Raw genomic sequence first — 21601 nt, 5'->3', positions numbered from 1 at the left:
GTACACCACCTGCTTTTCTTAACGTTATTGTAAACCCGCAACAGTGTAGGCCAATTTGTCGTTAATTACTACAGTAATTGGTTTCTAAATGATTCACAAGCATTATAAATCAAATAATGGCTTCTAACTTCAATTTATCTTAAAATCACCATCTTTTTGCCATAGTGTAGATTTAATTTGACATCACAGCTCATACCTTGGACCCAGTGGACACTGACATATTTATTTTCTCGGAAGATCCTTTCAAAACTGGGAAATCATTGTCTTTGACCCTCTATCTTCAGATAGTTTCCAGTACACTCAACTCAATGATAGATTTCAGCCTCTGATGCTTTGCCTTGGAAACAGTGTACTGAGCTGATATCACTCCATCTGGTTTGAAGTACATGAACATCATCTGGAATCTTCAGATCTGTAGATCATCTCCACATTAGCAACACAATTCTCCTCACACGCACAGTATCCAATCTATGAAAGTTTAGTTTTGTTTATGAACACAGCATGGTCAGAGGGTGGGGAATCTATGGAATTCTTTGCCACAGAAGGCTGTGGCCAAGCCAGTGGATATTTTTAAGGCAGAGATAGATAGATTTTTGATTTGTACGGATGTCAGAGGTTTTGGGGAGAAGGCAGGACAATTGGGTTCGGAGGGAGAGATAGATCAGCCATGATTGAATGGCAGAGTAGGACTTGAAGGACCAAATGGCCTAATTCTACTCCTAGACCTTATGTAGGTATGTTACAAAACCTACCTGAATCGTGGCTGAGCATCTGCCCCACCCGTGTGTGTGATTTTGGCGCTGTTTAGAGGGGGCGGGTTTAAAACGCGATTTTTACTAGGCTGTTGCAATCGAAAATGTTCAGCCTAGTAAATCATTAACGGAAAATCGCTGAAAGATCCCGTCGCAAAAGGTATTATTAGTTTTTATGGCCTTGTATAATAGCTATAGTAGTTTAAAAATCACTCTCTCAACCCGCGACCTCTCGCAGCCCCAGGGTTTTATAAAGCAAACAATTAAAGGTATGTACCTTATTTTTACATTAAAAGGGGCTTCTTAAGAACCCTGTATATAAAGTTTTCTATAGCGAATAGTTCATTTTGGGCTCTTTATATCCCGCAGTATTTTCTGGGCACTTGAGGGCACAAATCCAGCGCAATGTGAACGTTCTAAACCAGCGCGTTCACAGGAACCCACTAGAAAGCCGATTTAAATTGACTTTAATTTACAGCAATTGAACACTAAATTCCTTCCATTTGGCCTATAAATTAATGTAAATGAGATTTTAAAATCATGTTTTATTGTGAATTATATGTAAATATTATTTGGACACTTGGGCTATTTAAAAATGTTAATCATTTATTAAGAAATGGATAGATGTTTAGATCTAGTAATTGAAGTTTGAAATTAGCTACAATTGGGTAACTAACTAATTATATGCTTTAATTTCAGGTCATCCAAGTAAGATTATTTTATATTTGTTTCAGAATGGTTCAATCTATGATAACTGAAAATTTCATTCAGTTCTCTTAATTTTTAAGAAGGTTATAGGCTTTTGACTGTCCACGGTCACAGCTTTTTTGTTATGTCCATAGAAAATCAATAGGGAACAAGATGCTAATTTCCAAGTATGAAAATGGCCATAACTTTTTTATTACTTGAGATATGAAAAGTGAATTAGGTGTCAAATTAAACTTATTGTTATGCTTTATCTGATGGGGTAAATTGCAGACTTAATTTTTTTAATCTCAAAATTTTGTAACATTGCGTCCTTATGGAAACATGCCCTTCAGCCCACTATGTCCATGCCGACCAACAATCACCAGTATACTCGCACTAAACTAAACTAAACTTTCATTATCTGGAGAACTATGCTGTCTTTGCCTCTCATTAGATTACTGCCTTAGTCCTTTAGCAACATCTCAATCTCAATGTGAACGTAGCATCCACTGGTGCTTCTCTGTCTTCCATTTTAGCAATGTAAAGGCAGAGTTTCCAACCAGATATCTTTTATCAAAGACTGACAAGTGTCCAAAATACCAGTGGCTGATGTATCAAATGTCATGCCACATACTAAAACTAATTCTTAAATTAAAAGAACATGGAAAAGTACAGCACGGGAACATGGCCATCAGCCTATACTGTCTATGCAGAACTTAATGCCAAGATAAACTAACCTTATCTGTTCTACACATGATCCATACCCCTCTATTCTTAACATAGGAACGTGCCTCTTTAAAAGTCTCTTAAATGCCACCATGGTATCTGCCTTCACCATCACCTCCGACACCCACCAAGCTCTGGGGATCGGTGGCCGAAAGGCCTATTTCCGCACTATCTCTAAACTAAACTAAACTAATGTACTACATTAAATTAATGTACTACATCATGTGTAGATGTCATCTAGAAATAACTGTAAGAAAGATTTCTACATCTATGGATGGATGGCAAAGTCAAGAAATGTGGCCTGAAACCAAGTACCGAAACATAGAAACAGAAAATAGGTGCAGGAGTAGGCCATTCGGCCCTTCGAGCCTGCACCGCCATTCAATATGATCGTGGCTGATCATCCAACTCAGTATCCCATACCTGCCATCTCTCCATACCCTTTAGCCAAAAGGGCCACATCTAACACCCTCTTAAATATAGCCAATGAACTGGCCTCAACTACCTTCTGTGGCAGAGAATTCCAGAGATTCACCACTCTCTGTGTAAGAAGATCGCATGAACATCGTGGAGCTGTGGTCTGCAGAGCTTCCAGCCGTGGCGGCGCTGACTTTATCAATGCGGAGCCTGGGACCTCTCGCCAAGGTTGCCCGTGTTGGAGCACGCCCTTCGGGAGCCGTGGTCTCTGGGAGGAAGTGGCCGTTTCGGAACTCCAAGCCACTGAGCGCGTTCTTCTGTTCCGACGCCGGATTTCCATCATCACGGCGAGAGGGCCTGAAACATCGGGCCGCCGTAGCAGCGACTGCGAAGGCCTCAATAGGCCCCGACCACGGGTGAACATCGAGGATGTGGACTGAACTTTGCTGCCTTCCCTCACAGTGGGAAACATTGATCCTGCTGTGGGGAGGATGTTTTTTTTTTATGTTTAATGTTAAATTCTATAATGTTGTGTTTATTTTATTTGTGTGCTGCAATGGCAACTCGAATTTCACTACACCAATTGGTGTATGTGACAATAAATGTCCTTTGTCAATAGACAATAGACAATAGGTGCAGGAGTGGGTCATTCGGCCCTTCGAGCCAGCACCGCCATTCAATGTGATCATGGCTGATCATCCACAATCAGTACCCCGTTCCTGCCTTCTTTATTATATCATTAACCTACATTTCCTGTGAAATGTGATAACCATGCGTGTGAACAAACACTCTAATGCAGGCATCCATTTGAAGTAACCACGACAGAAGGATCTGCGATCACAGCATCACATAGATAGTGAAGTATCGCAATATGGGCATCAAGCTTATCAATACACCATGCATGACCAGTGGCTCCAAAATGGAAAACCTTGAAGTTAAAATAAGGATTCTGAGCAATCCCACCTGCATAAGGAAATCACTAAGTGTCAATTCGATTCGAAGCCTCCCTCACATTTGAAATGCTGCAGAGGAGATAAAAAACAATGAAAATAGTATTTCTTTCTATTAACATTATGTGGTGCAGAATTCAACGCAGTGACTCTTCATTGAAAGTGTATCTTTCCACAGGCGTGGCAACCAAAACTCCAAGGCATCATACTCCACGTGTAGTAACCAATACTGCATGCAATAGCAGACAGGTTCCTTATTCTTTAGCTCTGACCTGATTGAACCTGTAATAAAGACAAAAATACTTCCTAATTGCATATTTCACTGCCGTGCCTAAAGAAGGATTCATTTGTCTTACATAGAACAATACAGCACAGGAACACAATGTTCATACCGAACATCATGTCAAATGAAACTAATCTCCTCTGCCTGCACGTGACCTCCATTTCCTGCACATTCATGTGCCTATCTAAAAGTCTCTTAAATGCTACTATTGTAGCTGCCTCCACTACCTAACCCTGGCAGTGTGCTTCAGGCACCCACCACTATCTGTGCAAAAAGACTTGCTACGCACCTCCTTTAAACTGTGTCCCTCTTACGTTAAAATTATGCCATTCAGTCTTTGACATTTCCACTCTGGGAAAGTGTCCACCCTATCTATGACTCTCATCATTTTATTTATCTCCATCAGGTCTCCCCTCAACCTCCAATGTTCCAGAGTAAATAATCCTATTCAAATTCCCCGAGTAACCACTGGAAATACCATCTCATCCAGGCAGCAAACTTCTTCTGGACCCTCTCCAAAGCCCCCACGTCTTTCATGTAATGGGGCAAGCAGAAATGCAATGTGACTTTGTGACTTCATTACATCCTATGGAAATGGATGCCAAGATCCCTCTGTACACCAATCTGTTCTTGCGTTTAACTGCATACTTTCCCCTTACATTCAATCTCTCGGCGAGCAACACGCTCACATTTCCTCAGATTAAATTCTGTCTACCATTTCTCCACCCAATTCTGTAGCCGATGCATATCTTGCTGTGTATGACAGTCTTTCTCACTGTCCACAACCCCACCATTGTTGGTGTCATCTGCCAACTTTCCAACCAACCCATCCACATTTATGACCAAGTCATTTATATATATATATGTCAAAAACAATAGGAATCCCAGTATAGACCATTGCGGAACTCCACTGGTCACAGATCTTCAGTCAGAATGACATCCTCCCACCACAACTCAATGGGTGGCACGTGGTGGGCACGGTAGCAGAGTGGTGGAGTTGCTGCCTTACAGCGCCAGAGACCCGGGTGCGATCCTGGCTACGGGTATTGTCTGTACGGAGGTTGTACGTTCTCCCTATGACCGCACGGGTTTCCCCCAGGTTTCCCTCTGGTTTCTTCCACACTTCAAAGATGTAAAGATTTGTAGGTTAATTGGCTACAGTAAAGATTGTAAATTGTCCCTAGCGTGTAGGATAGTGCTAGTGTAAGGGGGTCACTGGTTGGTGCGAGCTTCGTGGACCAAAGGGCTTGTTTCCATGCTGTATCTCTAAACTAAACTAAACTAAACTAAACTAAACTAAACTGTCTATCTTCTATGAGTCAGCCTGTTCTGAATCCAAACGATCCAAGGTCACTGTGTATTCCGTGCATCTTAGGGAATTTCATGTCTTTGATGGAAGCAACAAAGATTCACCAGGTTGTTTCCGAGGATTGCCATCTGAAGAGTGATTGAGAAGAGAGGGGCCATGTTATTTGAAATAGAATAGGAGATCTCAGTGAAACATGTAAAGTTAGACACAAGATGCTGGAGTAACTCCGTGGGACAGGCAGCATCTCTGGAGAGAAGGAATGTGTGACATTTTGGATCAAGACCCTTCTTCAGACATCACCCATTCCTCCTCTCCAGAGCTGTTGCCTGTCCCGCTGAGTTACTCCAGCATTTTGTGTCTATTTTCGGTGTAAACCAGCATCTGCAGTTCCTTCCCGTACAAAGATCTAAAGTTATTAGATTGCGTAAGCTGTGACTGTTAAAGCCTTGTATCTGTAAATAATTATGCAAACTCTGTGCTGAGCTCTATCTGCACGTTAACTGATTATTTCCCTGACTTGTTCTGCAAACTAGGCTGCTGGTTTGTAAGGCTCCAGTTCACAGGAACATACAAACACAGCAAAACAGGAAGGGACCCTACAGGAAGAGCGGCGAGAGCTCAAGGAAGCTTAATGGCAAGACAAAAGCCTTTAAGTGCAAAACAGTCAGCAGCATTTTTGTCAATGGGAGATTTTTTTTCTCTTGTTTCGAGGCTCTCTTTTTAAACATAATTGTTAATGGTGACAATTCCTGCAGAGTAAAAGTTAATATCGCTTTGCCTGATAAAGCAGTGATTTGTAAGTGGCGTAGGTGCACAAAGGGAAACCTGTCATCTGGTGACAGGCCAGCCAGGTGATGCGTTATATATTCAGTGCGAGACCATGTGGGCAATTGCGCTCCCAAAATGCTAATCATCATTTACTAAAATCCACACTGTGGATGCAGGGAGAATGAGTGTGTCAAACACTCCCTTTGTCACCTGCCACAATAAGAGCAGAAACAAAGCTGGAAGGAAATGAGGAGCGAAAAATGAAAGAGCGAGAAAAATAATTACCCCCAGGCAAAAAAAATCAGCGAGTTTGTCTGAAATCAGGCGCCATTCTTCACAGCATAATAATAGTCACTCAGGCCGGCCACCCAAGTAGTAATGATTGGAGATCAAGTGTCAGCCCTTTTGTTGTCTCTCCCCCCACTTTTGTTTGCAAGCAAATGTTTGAGGCTGCAAGCTGGCTCCTTGAAAAAGATTGCACCACCTAGATTAAACCATCTGCTTTGAAAGAATGTCAAAGCATGTCACTCACAAATCTGTTTGTTGGGTTAAATTATGTGGCAAGCTGCTTTTTGCTTGCCTTGGAAGTTACAGAGTCACTTTGCCGGGTCTGGATGTGTGTGGGAAGGAGGAACAAAGTATCCGTTTTTTTTGTTGTAAAAAGGTGGATGTCACCACAATTGCAGGCACCAGGAAGCTTTTTGTGCCGCACAGGATCAGTGTTTAGAGCGGGTGTTTTCACTGTAATCGGTGAAGCTTGGTTCCTGGGGCAGCCATTCCCCAGGTACTCCAACAAGCCCTGCCATTAGTTTGGACAAGGGAAACTGACGTCGCAGAAAATGTCAGTCAGCTTCTTGTTCCGAGTTACACTTCTGTCTCAAATGTTTGATTCCCCCTTGTGCGCCATTCCCAAAGCTTTCCTTAGTGTCGCTTCGCTATCTCATGGGTGGTACGAAATTCACATTATGGAGGCGTTTGGATAATGATCACCCTGGGCCGAGGAACTTTCTACCAGCATTTTGGAAATCGGTTCTAAAAGTGAAGAAATGCCACCAGAATGGCCAACTCCTGACAACGCTCAGTTTCCTGAGTCAGCCTTTTTGTCTATATAGTCACAGATCTATAAGCAGACTTAGTCAAATACACAAGGATTTGATTGATTGAAGGATAGAAGATGGAAACAGGACCTTCAGCCCATCGAGTCCATGCCGACTATTGATCAGCGAGTCACACTAGTTCAATGTTATCCCACTTTCGCATGCACTACGTACGCACGAGGGGCAATTTACAGAGGCCAAACAACCTGTACATCCACACGTCTTTGGGATGTGGGAGGAAACCGGAGAACCCAGAGGAAACTCACAAGGTCACAGAGTGAACGTGCAAACTCCGCGCAGGCAACACCTGGTGTCAGGATCGAACCGGGTCTCTGGCGTTGTGCAATCTTGCCGCGTTTTGGTTGGAAAGTTCTATTTGAGTAAAACTTAGAGGGAAGATGCAATTAAAAATGAGCTGTTCTAAGAGGGTGACATGTATTCCTAAAGTTTTATGCAAACTTCATGAAGGTTCCTTAACCCATTATCAGCATTACTAATACAATGTTTCACCTACACATTGGTATATAGGTGTGTGGACCTCTGCATCAAGATGAATGACACTGCTCTCTCAGAGTTAGGATTGGTCTGCAGAGAATGAACGTTGCTTCCTCATGGCCAGAGAGTCATAGTCATACACACGGAATCAGGCCCTTCGGCCCAACTAGCCCATGCCAACCAAAATGCTCTATCTACAATAGTCTCACCTATCTGCATTTAGCCCATATCCCTCTAAACCTTTCCTATCCATGTACCTCCACAAATGTCTCTTAAATGATTTTATTGTACCTGCCTCAACTACCTCCTTTGGCAGCTCGTTCCATATAACCACCACCCTCCGTGTGAAAAACGTGCTCCTCAGGTTCCTATTAAATCTTTCCCCTCTCATGTTAAATCTGTCCTCTGGTTCTTAATTCCCCTAATCTGAGTAAAAGACTGTACATTCATCCTATCTATTCCCATCATGATTTTATACATCTCTATTAGATCACCTCTCATCTTCCTGCATCCCAAGGATCATAGCCCTAGCCTGCCCAACCTCTCCCTATAGCTCAGCCCCTGGCAACATCCTCGTAAATCTAATCTGCACTCTTTCCAGCTTAACAACATTCCTCTAATAGCAAGGTGACCAAAACTGAACTCAATACTCCAAATGAGGCCTCCTCACCAATGCCTTGTACAACTGTAACATAACATCCCAACTCATATACTCAATACTCTGACTGGTGAAGGCCATTTTACCAAAAGTCTTCTTAACCACCCCATCTACCTGTGATGTCGCTTTCCCTGAACCATGTACCTGCACTCCTAGACTCCTCTGCTCTTCCACACTCCCTAGGGCCCTGTCATTCACTGTGTAGGTTCTGCCCTGGTTTGATTTCTCAAAATACAACACCTTGCACTTATCTGCATTCAATTCCATTAACCATGCCTCAGCCCACTCACACGACTGAGCAAGATCCTGAGGTATTTTCTGATAACCATCGGAGTACATATGGGCTTCTTTTTCTTTGTAGGAAGGAGCTGCAGATGCTGGTTTACATTGAAGGTCGAGACTGAGGTAGGCAGTCTGAAGAAGGGTCTCGACCCGAAACGTCACCCATACCTTCTCTCCAGAGATGCTGCCTGACCCGCTGAGTTACTCCAGCATTTTGTATCTATCTTCGGTTTCTCTTTCTTGTTCACTCTTGTCACTGAGAGTTCACCCCAAAATGTTTCTCAGCTTCTGTGGGTGTTTTTAATGCATTATGTTTCTTCCACAGTATTTGTATTCAATGCCCTTTATTAGCCTGAAATTGCTTAAGTGAAAGAAAGAGATCTTAAAGTATTTGCCATGACTGTAAGTTGGGGAGATTAGTAAATGACAGACAGGCATGAAGGAAAAGGAAAGTCCTTGTAGAGGCACGAGTCTCCAATATGTTTGGGGCGGCACGGTGGCGCAGCGGTAGAGTTGCTGCCTTACAGCGTCAGACACCCGGGTTCGATCCTGACTACAGGTGCTTGTCTGTATGCAGATTGTACATTCTCCCTGTGACTGCGTGGGTTTACTCCGTTGCTGCGGTTTCCTCCCACTTTCCAAAGACGTACAGGTTTGTAGGTTAATTGGGTTCGATAAAAATTGTAAATTGAGCCTAGTGTGTAGGATAGTGTTAGTTGGCGTGGACTTGGTGGGCCGAATGGTCCGTGTCTCTAAACTAAAACTAAACTTAAAGTAATGGAGTAGCTAAGCATGCGGGTTCCTGTTTGTCAGTTGCTGCTGAGAAGGCCACTTTGCATCGAGTGATTGTGAACAGTCTCTGCTCTGTCGCTCCATAAATATTGCAGCACGCCTAGGGATAGGTGTCAGGATGCTAGTGATCAGTCTTGTGTGGTGTGGGGGTCCTCATGCAGAATGCTGCATCTGTGCATGCGCGTCTGGCCTTCTGCTGACCTGGGTCCCTGGGACCGGTCCGCAAGCTGCGATCGTGCCCATCAATGCAGCTAAAGGCACTTTAGCAGGTGTGGCCACTTTATACTGTGCCAGCTGTTGATCACCCAGGCATGGCTTCTTTCATGTGGCACCAACATAAAACATGCTGTGCGGGAGTCCTATGGTGTGACCACCCTGTGTTTCTTAGTCCGAAGATTATTGACGGTATTGACAAGAGTTGTTCATCAGCAGGCTGTGGTGTAAAAATCCACGGGGAGGCGAGAAACTTCTGAGATTCTGTCTTTGGTCTTGTTAAGTTTTCAGCCATCTAATGGGGGAAGGGCAGGCATTATAATTGACTCTAAAACCAGGAAACCGCTTTCTGAAACAAGGCCTTTGAATATCATGCATAGAGTGTTGGATATAAGACTTGCACAATCAATCCCTCCCCTATACTCGGACATATCATCTGCAATTCGTCCAACAACTGTGGTGTCATTGGCGATGTGGACCTCGGTCATGAAGAGGGAGGTGAATTCCCTCGGGAAGTAGAAGTGTCGGCACTTCATCGCCAGGTGTTCCAGGTGGTGAGGGCAGGAGTTGGATAGGACTGCTACATCTGAGCACCACAGAGTGTTTGCCATGAGGCAATCATCACAGACTTTCCTTATCCCCAATGCCTCCGTTCTGTACATGCGATGGAAGAGCAAACCTTTGCGCTGAGTTTGGGGAGCTGGAGGTGAGCCATGTCTCTGTAAAACTGTTAGACTCTGTCAAACGTCCCAAATAGTAAAGGCTTAGATGTGGATAGGAATAGTGGATGTGGAGAGCATGTTTCCACTAGTGGGAGAGTCTAGGTCACAGCCTCAGAATTAAAGGACGTTATTTATTTATTTATTAAAAATAAATAAAATTTAATGAATGAATGAATTAATACGTTTATAGGCCAAGTATTCACATACAAGGAATTTGCCTTGGTGCTCTGCCCGCAAGGGACAACATGGCATGCAGTGACAGTTAGGAATGACACATAAAACATTAAACATTAATAATAAAACATTATCAATTAGAGCAGTGCATACATTATAGCCGAGCAACAAAGGTTTGCTGGATTAACTGGAACAGATCTAGCACATTCCAGAGGTAAGAGTATCTGATGAAAGATACACTGAAACTTGGTGCAGCTAATGTAAAGGCTCTGTGGGCAATGATCACAGTTTAGCATCCTTCCCCTGCTGAACATAGAGGGGCAAGGGCAAGTGGGGAATATTCTCAGGCAACTGGAATATCAGCCCAGGGGTCAAGAGGAGTGGCAATGTTACTATGTAAAAAACAGGTTTGCTAATATTACCATGTGCAATATAATCCATATAAGGTATATATAGACACTAAGAATGTATTAATAGCTTTGTATTGTTTTATTTTGTATTTATATATTTTAAATACATTTTATTTTTAAATAAAGTGGATCAAATCTATACTGTTCAGATTGAGAAGAATAGAGGTGATTTCATTGAAATGCATGGAGATCTTAGGGGGCTTATCAGGGTAGCTGCAGGGATGGTCGTTTTTTTAGAAGGAGATGAGGAGGATTTTCCTTAGTCAGAATCTGTGGATTTTATTTTGCCACAGAAGGCTGTAGAGGTCGTCAATGGGATATTTGTAAGGCAGAGACAGATAGATTATTTATTAGTACAGGTGTCAGGGGTTATGGGGAGAAGGCAGGAGAATTGGGTTAGGACGGAAAGATAGATCAGCCATGATTGAATGGTGGAGAAGACTTGATGGGCCGAATGGCCTTATTCTGCTCCTATCACTTGTGACCATAAAACAGAGCACACAGCATTCCTTCATCTCCCTTTGATAAAGAAGCCTTGACCTTAAGTCCCCCACTTTATTTTCAAAGTCACTGCATATTGGCCAGTAGATTGGTAAGCAGGAGGGGTTCGTAGCCCCCATGTGCTTCAATCCTACCCGCCTATTGGCCATGTTTCCGCGCACATTGGAGGCTTTCCTGGTGTTTCCTGTCACAGTCACTGTGCCTGCAATCCTCTGTGACCTGGGGGATTCCCCTCCAGTCGGGATTCCCACACAATCGGCAGCTTTGTTGCTGTCGGTAGATCGTAATAACACTAATCCATTGAAATGAGCCAGCAGCTTGTCAGTTGCAGCAATGATATGTGCTGTTTATTTTATCCAAACAATTTTTCAGAACGGCTATATATGATTCTTTGCTGATTTGCGCCAGTTTTGTTTTTAACAGAGGTAACGTTTCATCTCTGTGATCCTTTAGCCGGGGTTGAGGGGCTGTGAAGCGGTTTGATCATGACTAGCCTGCATTATGTTGCCATTCCTTTCCCATTTTCCTTGGGCCTTACAAGTTGTCCTATCGGTATCTTCTAGTTTATTAAAAGCTAAATAACCTCCACAGTGACCTTCTGAGTTTTTGCAGAATTTATTTTAATTTCAGATTTTCAGCATTGGCTGTCCTTGACTTTATGTTTACTTTAGTTTAGTTTAGTTTAGTTTAGAGATAGTGTGAAAACATGCATCTGCGCCGACCAGCGATCCCCCCCCACTAACACTATCCTACACACACTAGAGACAATTTTTATAATTTTACCAAGCCAATTAAACTACAAACCTGTATGTCTCTGGAGTGTGGGAGGAAACCGGTGATCCCGGAGAAAGCCCACGCAGGTAACGGGGAAAAACGTACAAACTCCGTACAGACAGCGCCCGTAGTCAGGATCGAACCCGGGTCGATCCCTGCCGCTGTATGGCAGCAATTCTACTGCTGCGCCACCGTGCCGGGCTGGACAGTGAATAGAAATATGCTGCACTGCAGCTTAAGAACTTCAACCGTTGCCGATGCATGCATGCACGTGTGCGCATGCATATGCACACACACAGACACATTAAAGGTCACTAGGAGCTATGTGCGAGTGTGACTAACTGAATTTTAATCACATCAATTTGTTTTTCAATGCATTTTCCTTATACCTTGAGGTATCATTGATGTTATAAGAGTGGTGTGTTTGCCGGCTAAATGGCAGCTGTGGTGGGTATGCCAGGAATGGCAACTAATCATGCAGTATGCTCCCTACAACTAATAGATTGCTTCCAAGCAATTACACACTGCAGCTGTGCAGCAGTTCTGGACAACTGGATGGCATGCGAAGGGTATGCGTTAAAAGGTCACAGGATATCAGATGCAATAATAAATGCCTGGCAGTGAGCCACAAACCAATAATCCAATCAGCCACTGATACTATAAACCATTATATTGTAGCTTAAGTAGTTTCAGAACTTCAGCTGGGCTACTGTATTCAACAGCTTCAATTGAACTTTGTGAAATACTATTTACCAAACGCCGTACATTGCGCCAAAAACGTAGGCCGTATGTGGATGAGAGGCGTGCAGTCTAACGCAGAGATGGTGATGGCGGCACAGAGGCTGAGTGGTGGCCGTGTGTGGCGACGATTGGCGGGTCGATGTGCAGGTACATTTAATTTTCATATACAGTTCTGTAAAAAATCTTACTATACATAGGTTGCACTGAGGCAGAGTACAGGAGCCCACATTTCCGGCGCCATCTTCTACCCTTCAAGTCCAAAGGGTAGAACCTTTTGTTGGAGGCCCTGCAGCAGCCTGGGGCTTGATTAGTTCGGGCACCGCTCAAAGTGGCCAAGCACATGGATGGGACAGGGCCTGCAGTGGCATGGAGCGGAGGAGGCGAACGACCCCTGACCAGGCCGACCCCTGCAATTCTTATCCACTGCCACCCCCAGGACAACAGGGCCTTTATGGCCAAATAAGACTCTACATTTGAACTTGAATGGGAGAGAATGGAGCCGGAAACATGGCATCTATTGTGCACTGCCTTGGCATAATCTACTGTTCTTATACTCTGGTACCTAAGTATCATTGTGTCTATGTATAGTATGCTTTTTACAGAACTGGGTGCAAAAAAAGGGATTTACCTTACCTAGATACATGTGACAAAATATCACTGTACCACTGTAAAAAATAACCCAGATGACCAGGGCGGCACGGTGGAGCAGCGGAAGAGTTGCTGCCTTACAGCGCCAGAGACCCAGGTTCGATCCTGACTATGGGTGCTGTCTGTACGGAGATTGTACGTTCCCCCATGCTGTGTGGGTTTTCCCCGGGTGTTCTGGCTTCCTCCCACCTTCCAAAGACGTCCAGGTTTGTGGGTTAATTGGCTTTGGTAAAATTTGTAAATTGTCCCTAGTGTGTAGGATAATGCTAGTGTACAGAGTGATCACTAGTCGACAGGGACTCGGTCTGCCAAAGGGCCCAATTCCACACTGTATCTCCAATAACATTTAAAAAAAACCAACTAAATGACCAATTGTTACTGATGTACATTAATTCATAAGAATTATTTAACAATTTCTTTGGTCGTGCTGATAAGTACTTTTGCAGCATATCTGACAATTCATGTGTAGGCAGCTTCTGTCACAATGTGGCTGACTTGTTCTGACGGCAGATCCATCAAAGGCCAGTGCAGGTGCACCTGGAAAAACAGCAGCTGATGAAGTGCCGCAATGTTAGAGGTGGCATCTTTCAGCTACGGCATCTAACTGAGGCCCCATCTTCTTCTGAGATGGACAGTACATAAAGAAACGAGTTGTCTCTGATGCTCTGGCCATCATTCATCCTTCAACCATCACCGCAAAGCAGAGTATCTCATAGTCTCTTGCGGAAGCTACCGTGTTCAAATTGTCTTCTCAGTTTCCCCAGATTACAACAGGCATTAAACTCCAAAGACACTTTGAGCGCAGTACGGTGTTGTGGGATGACCTGAAGACATCAAACATGCTCTACAGGGGAAAATTGGCGTTCATTTTACTGCAAAGAGCATGGCAAATAATTGGCTTTGAAACTAGCCTTCGTTCTTCCCTCTAGAGCACATCGTCTGGTGGACAGGTCACTTTTGCCAGGTGGTTCGTCAAGTACAAAGCTATTTGTCTCTGAGCTCTGGGCAACAATCCATCAGAGCCAGCATCACTGGTCAATGAACTCACCCACACTCACCCTTCTGGTTAGATTTGAAAACCAGATGTTGCATATGTTGCTCAGACATGTCATCCAATCTCACAAATGGATTCTGAACGGAATTGCTAATGGGGATGTCCATGTTTCCCTTCCAGATCTGGCATTTCCCTTCTGAATCAATTCTAATCTTGAGTTTCACTTTGCACTTACCCATAACCAACTCAGATCATTGACGCGGCTGCACAGTAACAAGTGAAGTACTTACACTTTGAAGTAAAGTGAATGATAGCTTACGACCCCCAAGGTCACAAACACCATGTGAATTTGGAGGTTTCTCCACAAGTCTAATATAGGCTGAACGCAGGTGAGGATCTACCCTGAGTGCATGAAGAATAAAGCTGAGGGACAATCAATCATGCACAATTCCTCTTACTTACTGACTGCACAATGAGAAAAGCAGCAAGCAGGACAAATCTCTGGCCTATAGATTAACCAAAGGTTTACAGGAGGTGCAGGAGAATAATTAGATAATGCCGGGCGATGTTTAAAATAATAATAATTTAGTTTAGGTTAGAGATACAGCACGGAAACAGGCCCTTCGGCCCACCGAGTCTGTACTGACCAGTGATTCCCGCACATTCACACTACCTACACACACTAGGGACAATTTACACTTTAATCAAACCAATTAACCTACAAACCTGTACATCTTTGGAGTGTGGAAGGGAATCAAAGATTTCGGAGAAAACCAAATGCAGTCACGGGGAGATGTGCAAACTCAGCACCCGTAGCTGGAATCGAACCCGGGTCTCCGGCGCTGTAAGGCAGCACCTCTACCGCTGCGCCACCATGCCGCTCTAATGATGAGTGAGCCATTTTGAAATCTGAAAATTCGCTGAACAAAGTAATAAAGAACACAGGACCAGCATTAGATTAAATGGTTCATGTTTATTTTTATTTTGTTAGTTAATCTCCTATTGTGCTGGAGACTAAACACGGCAGTATTACAGTCACAAGGAGCAGGCTTATTGGTCACAGTGTCCGGATGTCCAATTCATCACCTCATTTAACAAGAATGGGAAGGGTGCGGGGAGCAGTAACAAAACAAGATGACAACATATACAGTAACAATTCTGTACACATCCTTCACTCTGCAGATGTATACAAGAGGTGTCCACCAGACCTTAGTAATGAACCCAATTAACAATATATAATATAATAATATATATTTACTCTTTAAAAATATACTTCAGTCAGATGGCTACTTCTGTACAACTACAAAAATAAAAATTTATATAAATAACTTATATGGCATACAATAGTTTAACTGATTACATATACCCAACCACCAAAAAAAGCTCCCATGAACAGATTAGATTTTTTTTCACGTGGTGGGTATATTTTACTTATCTGCTACAGTAACTACAATTTACAAGATTTTATTTCACAGAAAGAAACAACATACATTTCTAATGGAACCTACAATTAAAACAGTTCTTGTTTCCTTCTCCACAACCACCCCCTCACACTTTTAGACAGTTACAGCATTTGTCCACTGACAAAACAGTTTTCTTTTCAACTTGAAGCAGCCCCTTTTTGCTTCAGTACAATTGCAAAAAAAAAAAAAATCAAAGAGAGAAAACAAAAGTAAAATTCCCTGCATTTGTTGGAATGGCAGTGATTAGACCAATCACAATGATGAATCCTTAAGTCACTGGATCGGCTACTGTGCTCACGAATGGGTTCAAGGATGGAACTATTGGGCTAGCATCAGCTGGCAGAATGGCCGTACCTCTGTGTTGCACATCCCCCAGTATTTGGCAGAGTGAAGTTTTACAGTTAACAAGATGTCTCAGTGCTCCCCCTCTCCTAAACTTGGATGCAGCACAAATTGTTGCTCACAAGCCACTTCAAAGAAGACTTGAGAGTGTTCTCTTGAACCATGGCTTTAAATGCTGATCAATATTACACTCCAGGCCTCTTGCCCAGTGGACTTGCTACCCCTCCATATTAATGGAAGGCTACCAGGATAAGAAAAAAAGGGGAGAACATAAGATCTTGCAATTCAGGGGATTATTGAGGGTTCTATGCGGTTATAAACTCCAGTGAGCTCATGAGCTCACGAATATGTCCTGCCTGTTTACGTGTACAAATTGCCTTTTCTGTTTTTATTAAATGGAGTAAATGGAAAACAAGGACATATTTAAGTGAATAATTTTAAACAACAAACCAATAGGTGAAATCTGCAAGTGATTTGAATGACAGAAATTCATCTAAGAGATAGGATTGTTCACAAGATATATTGGTTAACTCTTGCCCAGAGCAGGGGAATCGAGGACCAGAGGACATAGGTTCATGGTGAAGAGGAAAAGATTTAATAGGAATCCGAGGGGTAACATTTTCACACCAAGCGTGGTGTGTATGGAACAAGCTTCCAGAGGAGGTAGTTGAGGCTGGGATATCCCATCGTTTAAGAGACAGTTAGACAGATACATGGATAGGACAGGTTTGGAGGGATATGGACCAAGCACAGGCAAGTGGGACTAGTGTAGCTGGTACATTGTTGGCCGGTGTGGGAAAGTAGGGCCGAAGGGCCTGTTTCCACACGGTATCACTCTATAACTCTTCTGTTGGGTTCAAGTTACAAGACCTGGGCAGATTAAGGAAAATGTGAAACAAAATATGAAAAAAAGACCAATTTAGTAAAATTAACAAAACTAGTTGAGGGAAATGTTGAAAACTGAAATACGCCGTTTGATTCAAACGTGATTATTAATACTTGTGTTTGAACTATTATTAATATTTATTGGATTTTCTAATAAATTAATAATATTAATGATGACATTGTAAACAGGCGTAAAATTGCCTGAATTTGATGAATCTGGATGGTTAGAGATGTAACTATGAACCCCACCAAGTAGTTACTATTTATTTCAGATTCTATTTATTTCAGCAGAGTTAGACTAGTCAGCTCCTGTGATCTGTACTTGGGGCTACTGTATAAATTGCAAAATCAAATCGTGAGTCAGTGCATGATCCAGAGAAATATGGGTAAATATCACTGCGACAAACACTGTTTTCTTTTCCATATTGTACAAAAATATAAATATAACACCACCAAACAACAACAATCAAAACTATTAATTTAAAACACTCTCATTCATTCATTTTACTGGCTACGAGTCTCCACTCTCCTCGGTCTGGTTCAGGAAAAAGAGCACTTGGCACTTAAAATGGTGGCGATGACAAGAATAAGTTGCATGTTCTGCGAATATGCACACCGGGGTAGATGATACAAGGGACATTTCAATCGCATTCATGCAACTGAATGAGAAACAAACCAAACAGCATCTCACTCTGCTGAGTGACAAAGATGGGCTTCCTCTGATTAAGGTCAAATGCCTAGTCAGATCACCATATAGATCGGTATCTGAATACATTGCCGCTTGATGGTGGGCACAGTAGCAATACAAGCTGTTGGGGAGTCTATTATTAGTATTTTAAAACAGTCAGTGTTTGGAAGCTTGCAGGTTGATTTCCAAAGTACCTGTTCTTCAAATGTTTTTTTTTTGTACAGAAGAGAAAATTCAGAACAGGTACTGGGACAGGAGACAGTGGTGCACATCTTAAAACAGACCTCAGCTTGGCATCGAGAGGAGCCTCAAAGAAAGGCTGCAAATTAGGCACATTATTATTTGCATCACCCTGTGACTGACTAAATGGAAGTGAAAGTGAAAACCCCAGCCCTTTAGGTGTGCTGTATTGCAAACATCAAATTCACTGACGTCGCAGAACCAAAGGCAGTGTTTGTGCAGAAAACACTCAAATCTCTACTTACGTCAGCGTAAGTTTACGGCTTCTCACAAGCATAAGGGGGAGAGGGGGCTTAACAAAGGATGTTACTGGGAAATCCAGCATTGCCAGGGTGAAAATAAGTGTCCCCCCCCAATCTGAAAAGGGGACAGCACACCTATGAGTGATCTAGTTAAATTGAAAGAAGCGCAAAAGCACAATCTCATTGTTGTGATCAGCAAGTTAACATCCTGCACGGTTTACTGGACATTAAGGGTTTTAGCAGCAGGAAAATCAATGTTAAGTATCCTGAAATCACGCATTTCCCACTAATTCATGCTGACAGAACAGCTCAAACTCCCAGTCTGCAGTGAGAGCTAATGGGATGGCATTTAAAGCTCTTGAAGAAAAAGCCTGAAGTTGCCTTAATTGCTGGAGTAATTAAGGCACTAGCTTGCTGGGCTCTTTGGATCATGAGCTGATTCACTGACCATGCTAAATTAGCTAAGATCGTGGTGAGACTGTTAAAATGCAATGCTGTTCTCCTGGGCTAGTGTTTCGTCCCTGTGGTTCTACTCTGCATGAGCTTTGTCCCACTGTACATCATCTCTCTCATCAAAATGTATTACTTCTTTCTCTCTCTGGTATGTTTCTCTCACACATAGGCTAAAATGACAAAGGATTTTTCTCTTGTCAATTTTCTTGCCTCCCACTTCTTGATGTTTCCCCCGCTGTGCTCTGATTCCGTGCAACACAAGTCATCTTTTACCAACTTGCTCATTTTTGAGCTTTGGTGATGGGGCTTGGAGAGGTTGTTTGCCATGGGTTATGATTCCTGAGCTAAATCCTATCTTCTCCGAGCATGTGCAGAGTTCTGTCGGAATCCACTGGTAAATCAGTGGCAAGAACACCCAAGTAATCAAAGAGAATGGATGCCATTTCTGCCGCACTATCACTAAAGATAGACACAAAAAGCTGGAGTAACTCAGTAACGCCTGAAGAAGGGTCTCGACCTGAAACATCACCCATTCCTTCTCTCCAAAGATGCTGCCTGTCCCACTGAGTTACTCCAGCTTTTTGTATCTATCTTCGGTTTAAACCAGCATCTGCTGTTCCTTCCTACACGCACTATCACCAGCCTCGGTTTACGTCAACTAACTCAGCAAATGCCAGGCACGGAGTTGAGACTGATCAAAATTGTACTAATTTAGTCAGTGAGCCCATTAGCGAAGCCTAAATCCAATTTTTTTGCAGCTTCAGCGTTAATGAGCAATCCAAAGAGCCGACAATGGGCAGTAGCCATTTTGTGAACTATATGGCTGTGGATGACATGAATATCACATCGATACCCATGTTACCAATTTAGATTATATCGTTGCTTAAATGCTCGTGACACCATCCACTGGAGAAATTAATTCAATGGGGTAAAGGCTAAAAAAAAAATCAGTTTGCAATATGGCAGGTACTGTGTGGTGTAAATATGGTTAGTATTTTTGATATTTTGTAAGATTGGGATTTACTCTGAGCTAATAAATTATTTAAAAGGGAATTACAGTAGGTCCCACGCACAGAACTGGGAGAAAGTCAAATTACTTCCATAACCACGGTAATCTGAAGTGAAAACAAACTTCTTTCATGACGACTAGGTACTTGCATAGAAAGAAAATCCTGACAGGATAGAGAATCTAATCTAGATAAACTTTTAAGTTTTAAAAGGCATAGCAGCAAAATAATCAAGCAATTATCATTTATCTGAACCCAAAGTTACAAAAATTCTCTTCATCGTACACAGTCTACACATCTTACCATTCATTGGAACTCTGACTCTGAATTCTCCGGTGCTTTACACAGTATATACAGTAATACAGAAGTATACAGTACATCATTAAATAGGTTTGTTTTGTTTTGATTTTTTTAGTATTAAAATATATTTAAACACCAACTTAATATTTTAATATAAATCTTCCTGTCTCCATCATGAGGTTTATGTACATAGGCAGTTTTACACATTTCTTGAGCCAGAGGATGTCGGGATATGCGATGGACTGGGGTGATGACGGGGGAATAAAAGCATTCTTTGGCTGCCACATTCATTTGAGGCGACCTGCAGAAAAATAAATTCAATGATCAGACTATCAGTGGCACAAGTCAAAAAAATAAAAGTTCATAAGTGATAGGAGCAGAATTAGGCCATTCGGCCCATCAAGCCTACTCTGCCATTCAATCATGGCTGATCTGTCTTTCCCTCTCAACCCCATTCTCCTGCCTTCTGCCCATAACCCCCCGACGCCCGTACTAATCAAGAATCTAACTTTCTTTGCCTTAAAAATATCCATTGACGGCCTCCACGGCCTTCCGTGGCAATGAATTCCACAGGTTCACCACCCTCTGACTAAAGAAATTCCTCCTCATCTCCTTCCTTTAATTCTATGAATATCCTTTAATTCTGAGGCTATGAATATCCTTTAATTCTGAGTACGACCTCCACTTACATCTAGTACAGTATATAAAGGAAGCTACTGTTGGCACAAGCACAGTTCTCATTCTATTACATTAAGTGGAGCTTCATTGTACTATGAATAATTTACACAATTGATCTAAGAGTATGCCATTAAAATTTTTTTAAAAATCTATATTATTGTGCATGTTCCTTTTGATGTCTGGCACAATCTCTAATATGTAATACGGACTTGACAGTCTAATTGTGTTGGAAGGTACTGCAGATGCTGGTTTACACTGAAGATAGGCACAAAATGCTGGAGTAACTCAGCGGGTCAGGCAGCATCTCTGGAGAGAAGGAATAGGTTACATTTTGGGTCGACACCCTTCGCCTGAAGAAGAATTTCGACCTGAAAAGACACCTATTCCATTTTTCCAGAGATGCTGCCTGACCCGCTGAGTTACTCCAACATTTTGTGTCTATTGACAGTCTAATTATTCCGTATTGATGAGATCAATGAATAGCTGCTTTGAGTTGTTGAAAACGTCCGTATCACCTCTGTAAATTCTACAAATCAACACTTTCTTGAACTTCCCCTCAACCAACAGCATGTCTGCAGAGTTACTGACTGGTGATCAAAATGTGAAATGGAATTACTATCAGCAAGACCTGAATCAAGTGGATAACATTGGTCAGCATACATACATATCAATAAACATGTACTCCTTTAGGCCAAAACTATCTTAATGATTCCAAAATCAACGATGTTAGATACGAAGCAATACTGAGATCAGGAAGGTGCCTGCACTGATCGTGGGTTGGTACTGAGCTGGCTAATCTCAGCAGTAAAGCTACAAGCCTGCTGGCACAGAGAGAGAAACACAGCCATGAATTTGAGGGCATACATTTCAGATGGAATGATTCTAGTTCCTCTTCCTGATGCTTATGAGA

At 42.5% G+C, this 21601-nt stretch overlaps 1 protein-coding gene across 1 annotated transcript in view; it reads right to left on the bottom strand.

Moving 5' to 3' along the window:
* Positions 1-15346: 15346 nt before the first annotated feature.
* The window catches only part of ptch2 (patched 2), a 114769-nt gene continuing 108514 nt past the window's right edge, over positions 15347-21601 (bottom strand). Inside the window, exon 24 of the mRNA XM_055641628.1 lies at positions 15347-20314. The gene's annotated coding sequence lies outside the window, so the exon portion shown is untranslated. The remainder of the gene's footprint in view (positions 20315-21601) is intronic.

This window comes from Leucoraja erinacea, chromosome 10 (assembly GCF_028641065.1).
Source record: "Leucoraja erinacea ecotype New England chromosome 10, Leri_hhj_1, whole genome shotgun sequence".
Lineage (NCBI taxonomy): Eukaryota > Metazoa > Chordata > Chondrichthyes > Rajiformes > Rajidae > Leucoraja > Leucoraja erinaceus.
The sequence above is the reverse complement of the archived record's forward strand: the minus strand, read 5'-3'. Positions and strand labels throughout refer to the sequence as shown.